This window comes from Enhydra lutris, unplaced genomic scaffold, assembly GCF_002288905.1.
Source record: "Enhydra lutris kenyoni isolate GAN:26980312 unplaced genomic scaffold, ASM228890v2 scaffoldscaffold108, whole genome shotgun sequence".
In the NCBI taxonomy this organism is placed as follows: domain Eukaryota; kingdom Metazoa; phylum Chordata; class Mammalia; order Carnivora; family Mustelidae; genus Enhydra; species Enhydra lutris.
This window is the reverse complement of record NW_019154192.1, coordinates 500,925-507,390: the sequence shown is the minus strand read 5'-3', so window position 1 is coordinate 507,390 and position 6,466 is coordinate 500,925. Positions and strand designations below refer to the sequence as shown.

Here is a 6,466-nt window from a genome sequence, read left to right as displayed (position 1 = left end):
TGGGAAAAGACTCCAAATAGCAAAAGGAATGTTGAAAAAAAAAATCCAAACGTGGTGGCATCACAATTCTGGACTTCAAGCTCTATTACAAAGCTGTAATAATCTAGACAATACGGTATTGATACAAAAACAGACACAGAGATCAGTGCAGCAAAATAGAGAACCCAGAAATGAATCCTCAAATCTATGGTCAACTAATCTTTGCAAAGCAGGAAAGAATATGCAATGGAAAAAAGAGTCTCTAACAAATTGTATTGGGAAAACTGGACAGCAATATGCAGAAGAATGAAACTGGACCACTTTCTTACAGCATACACAAAAATAAACTAAAAATGGATGGAAAACCTAGATGTGAGGCAGGAATTCATCAAAATAGTAGTGAATAAGGCAACAACCTTTGTGACTTCAGCCACAGCAACTTCTAGCAGACATATCTAGACCTATCTAGACATATCTAGACGTATCTAGCAAGAGGAACAAAACCAAGAATTTCATCAAGATAAAAATCTTGCACAACAAAGGAAACAGTCAACAAAACTAAAAGGCATCCTTTGGTTGGGAGAAGATAGTTACAAATGACTAATTAGATAAAGGGCCAAAATCTATAAAGATCTTATCAAACTCAAAACCCCAAACCAAAAAAATCCAGTCAAGAAACTGGCAGAAGTCATGAATAGACATTTCTTCAAAGACATATAAATGGTAAAAGACACATGAAAAAAATGCTCAACATCACTTGGCATCAGGGAAATAGAAATCAAAACCACAGTGAGATCACTTCACACCAGTCAGAATGGCTAAAATTAACAACTCAGGAAACAATAGATGTTGGCAAGGATGCAGAGAAAGGGAAACCCTTTGACATTGTTTGTGGGAATGCAAACTGGTGCATTATTGGAAAACAGTATGGAGGAGCATCAAAACGTTAAAAATAGAACTATCCTATGACCCAACAATTGTACTGCTAGGTATTTATTCAAAGGATACAAAGTAATTCAATGGGACATGTGCACCCCAATGTTTATAGAAGCAATCTCTATCAGAGTTAAATTATTGAGAAAGCCCATATGTCCACTGACAGCTGAATGGATAAAGAAGACATGATATATTTGTCTTGATATATATAGAGATACCAAAAACATGGATGGAACTAGATGGTATCACGCTAAGCGAAGTAAGTCAGTCAGTTATACCATATAATTTCAGTTGTATGTGGAATTTAAGGAACAAACAGATGAACATAGGGAAGGGAAGGAAAAATAAAGTAAGATGAAAATAGAGAGGGTAGCAAAACTTAAAAGATGGTTAATTCTAGGAAGCAAAGTGAGGGTTGCTAGAGGGGAGGTCAGTAGGTATAAAGAGTAATTAGGTATTAAGGAGGGCACTTAATGGAATGAACAGTTATTATATAGATATTGCATGCAACTGATGAATCATTCAATTCTATCCCTGAAACTAAAAATCACTAGATGTGATATTAACAAATAAAGAATTAAAGAAAAAGAAGAAGAAACCTCTATTCTTCTGGGCATAAAATAACTCAGTGATAGTGTATAAAACACTCAATTTTTTATTTACTCCTTGAGTACATTATAAATGTAAAAATTATAGTAAAGATGTTAATCCACTTTATGTGAATACATTTGGTGATGGGTAGACATATAAATAAATGTGCAAACAGGTATACATTAAAACTTTTAATGTTATTTTAAAAATATATGTAAATTGCTTTAACCCTTTATTAACAGAATATGTACCAAAATAAATTATCTGAATTGTTATCTTTTAAAATATATGGAAAATACATGATTATTTTGAGCATATATGTATATATGTATATATACACACACACACATATTTTGAGCATATACATATGTATACACACACTTACATATGTATGTATATATCTGTATGTTTATATGCCCACATATAATACCTCTGCAATTGCTGTGAACAGTACAATTAAGTGTTTATCTAAATTATTATCTTTAGTTAACTAATCTTTTCTTTGTATGTATGAAGAACTAACAAGTTAAAAGTTAAAAATTCTCAGCTATATATATTTCTATGTATATTTATCTCAAATGGTATCTAAAGTGTAAGAAGGCAAAACACACATATATGTATTATCAAAAAGGACATTTGTATTTTTGTTATGGTGATGTTACTGGCATTTTAAGAAGTAAAGACATTAAAATTATTTTTTTATAAAATAAATATTTAAAAAACTATCTTCAAATCTGACCGATGCTCATTAAATAGCAACAACTTTTAGTGTTTTAATCATATAATATTAGTTTGTTTTAATCAAACATATATTCCATTTTATCAACCCATTTAACAATTTCATCAATTTAATATATTTAGAATTCCTATGGGCTGGATGCAAATAGACAGAGTTCAAGTAACCGAAGAATTTCGTTCTCCATATTAATTTTAGAATAAAGAAAGATTTTAAAATTTAGATAGAACACAATATTTCCATTGTCTATAGATGCAGCTATTTATGGCTTTGGGTTCTTGAACCATTGTTTACTAGAAGTTATATACTGAACATAAATAAGAATATAAACAGAAAATATACCTCTGGTTACTGCTAATGTGGTTTATTTTCTGTCACAATGATTGTTTATTAACAGTGTGCTGTTAATTTCTTTTCTGCCATAGGTTTGAGTAGTTGCTGTGAAGACCACTCAGGACACAGAGTGGTAACCATGAAAAACATGCTCTGGTGACTGGAATTGATCACTATTCCTGCAAAGTGACAGCTGCCATAGACAAAAAGAAAACACCAAGAGCTCAAAGATCAAGTCTTTTGTGAAAGTTTATACTGTAATCATCTCATGACCATGAAGATTCTGTGTGGCTATCCCCTTGGAGAAAACTATAATAACAAGGATGACTTCAGAGATCCTGCTCTGAAATGCAAGTTCAAGGAGAGATACAAGACTGCTAAGAACAAATGGTTCTTCCTGAAGGTGCAGTTTTATTATCATTATTATTTTCAAAAAGATTTTATTTATTTTTGAGAGAGAGAGTGACAGTTCATGAGAGTGTGTGAGAGGAGGAGAGCAGCAGAGGGAGAGAAAGAGGTTCTCCAGCAGACTCTGTGCTGACTGGGGATCACAGGCCTCAAAATCTTAACCTTGAGATTATAATCTGAGCCAAAATTAAGAGTTGGCTTCTTAATTGACTGACCCGCCCACGCAACCAAAGGTGCAGTTTTAGATCTGCTTTGTCTATTTTGTAAAAATACAAAAACAATTTTTTTAAAAGAGTGTGCTGTGCCTCTTAATTTGGACAAATTGTGGATTTTGTGTTATGACTTCTGGGTTTGTAATTTTATATAACAGGGAAGAAGAAATTTGTATAATTTTAACCTTTTAAAATTTGTGCTCAAAATATGGTCTATCCTGGATAATTTTCCACATATACTTCAGAACATACATATTTTGTTGTGAGGTGGAATATTCTGTATGTATTTTTTTGACTAATTGTTTTATACTATTGCTCATATTTTGTATTTATTTATTAATCTTGTAATTGTTCCATTTATTATTTAAAATGTGATACTGAGTCCCCAACTATTATTGTATAACTTTCTATTTCTCCCTTCAATTCTATCAGATTTCCTTAGTAGAGTTTGGGGTTTTATTTTTAGCTGTGTACATATTTATAACTGCAATATCTATTTGGTTAATTGACCATTTTATCAATAAATAATGCCCTTTTTTGTCTCCTATAACAAAATTTGACTTCAATACTCTTCACTGTGATATGAGTATAGACTTCCTAGCTCTCTTTTATTCATTATTTGCATGTGATGTCTCTTCTCATTCTTTCACTTCCATCCTACTTGAAATATTGGCCCTAAAATGTAGACAGCATATTCGTGTACTCCTTTTTTAAAAAGCTTCTTTTCCATTCTCTTTTATTTGAACAGCTTAATTCATTTATATTTAACATAATTACTTACTTTTGCCATTTTGCTATGTTTTCTATATGTCTTAGATGCTTTTTTTTCCTTAATTCCTCTACTACTCTTCTTCATTTTTGTATTTTGCCTTCAACCTCTTCTCCTCCTTTCTTTTTCTTCGTCTTTTTTCTTTTCTGAATATGCTTTAAATGTATTTTCTTAGTGACAATCTTAGAGATTACAATCAATACTGTAAATTTATAAAAATCTAGTTTGAGTATCACCAACTTAATTTCAATAGTATACAAAAAAGTGGTTCTTATATATATCTACCCTCGGTTTTAAAATTATTGTTATGGATCACATCTTCTGTTGGATGTGTACATTAATATAATTGTTGTTTTATGCATTTACTTTCTTTTTTCTTTTTTCTTTTCTTTTCTTTCTTTTTCTTTTTTTTTTTTTTTTTTACCTTGGAACTTTTTCTTGGCCTCCTGCTTCCCAAAGTGTACCCTGCTTCTGCTCCCTCAACACCTCAGAACTTTGGTGTCATTGGTTTCAGACACGACCTTGCCGTCCACAATCCAGCAGGTAGTGGTTTTCTGGATGGTCTGCATGGAGCTGTTGCTGTCCAGGGCATCCCTGAGATTGAAGTCCTCCCCATCTTCCAGCAGGCGACGGTAGGTGGCAATCTCAGCCTCCAGCTTGACCTTGACATTCAGCAGGGCCTACTACTCCTGGGCCTGGAGCTGCCCCTCCACCAGGGTCTAGGACAGCTCAGACTCCAAGTGCAGCAGGACCCCATTGATCTGCTCCATCTGCATGGCGTAGCGGGTTTCGATCTCCCTGAGGCTGTTCTCTAAGCTGGACTTCAGGTTTCTCACTGAGTCCAGGTTGATCTTCAAGAACTGGGCGGTACGTCTCAGCTCTGTGAGGGTCATCTCAGCGTCTCCTATCTCCATGGTCTGTGTGGTGACCACTGTGGTGCTTTCCTCAATCTGCTGGGACCAGTACTTGTCCAGTTCCTCTCGGTTCTTCTGAGCCAGCTCTTTATACTGGGCCCAGATGTCTGCCATGATCTTGCTGAGGTCCTGAGACTTGGGGGCATCCAACTCCACAGTCAACCTGGAGTTGGCAATTTGGTTTTGTAGACCCTTTACTTCCTCCTCATGGTTCTTCTTCATGAAGAGCAACATCTCTTTGAGAGTGCCTCAATCTCTGTCTCCAACTGCAGCCTATGGACATTGGTGTCATCGATGACCTTGTGGAGCTCGTGGATGTCACTCTCCACAGATTGGCACATGGCCAGCTCCATCTCATACTTGACTCTGAAGTCAGCAGCAGCAAGACCGGCATGGTCAATCTGTAGAATGATGCGGGCACTGTCCACAGAACTTGCAAAGATCTGAGCCCTCAGCTCCTCGATGGTCTTGAAGCAATGCCCCCAGTCTCTGACCTGGGGTCCCTTCTTCTTCAGGTGTTCCCGAATTCTCATCTCCATTCTGTGATTGTCTGCCTCCAGCGTCCTCACCCTCTCCAGGTAGGAGGCCAGGTGTTCATTCAGGTCTTGTATGGTCTCCTTCTTGCCTTGGATGCTCCCTGTGCCGGCCAGACCCCCTGTCATCCCAGCGGCCAGGCCCTTGGACCCCCAGCCGCCCGGGAAGCTGGTGTAGCGGGACATGGACATCCGGGAGCATGAGCCCCCCGTGCCTGCATAGATGCTGGCCGCGCTGCTGATGGGCCGCACCCAGTGGCTGGGCTACTGCACGGAGCCCAGGGACTGATAGTTGGAAGAGAAGGTGGAGTGCGTGGTGAAGCTCATGCTGTTCAGAAAGTAAGATGAGAGGCCAGGACCCGGGTTCGGGCCAGGCTACGCATTTACTTTCTAAATCAGATAGGAAAATAGTTACAAATAAAAATTACAATGATACTGGCTTTTATATTTACCTACATTATTATTTGGAATTAGTCTATTATTATTTCATTTCAGTCTCAAGGACTTCCTCCTTTAACATTTCTTGTAGGAAATGTTTACTAGAAACAAACAGAACGGCTTTTGTGTTTAGGAATGCCACAATTTCTCCTTCATTCTTGAATGACAGCATTGACAGATATAACATCCTTGGTTATAAGATATTTTTCCTTCAACATTCAAATATGTTATGACACTGCCTTCTATTCTACACGGTTTCTGATGGGACAGTAGTTGCTAATCTTATTGAGGATTATTTCTACATGAGAAGTCCCTTTTCTTTTACTGCCTTCAAGATTCCACCTTTGTTTCAAAAATGGATATATCTTTGAGCTAATCTAATTTGGTATTGGCTCAGCCTCTTACATGTGTAAGTTCATGTTTTAATCATATTTGGGTGTTTCTTCGTATTATTTTTGTGTCCTTCATCGCTCCTTCTGGACAGATAAAGCATAAGTCTGTAGGTCCCTTACGTTCTCTTCATTTTTCTTTTTCTTTCTGCTCCTCAAGTGGATAATTTCAAAAATCGTATCATGAACTTTACCCATTCTTCTGTTCAAATCCGCTCAAGAACTCCT

The 6,466-nt window shown here is 36.6% G+C and overlaps 1 pseudogene; it reads right to left on the bottom strand.

The window, feature by feature from the left end:
• Positions 1–4,443: 4,443 nt before the first annotated feature.
• On the bottom strand, positions 4,444–5,738 carry LOC111139457 (annotated as a pseudogene).
• Between the last annotated feature and the right edge of the window lie 728 nt (positions 5,739–6,466).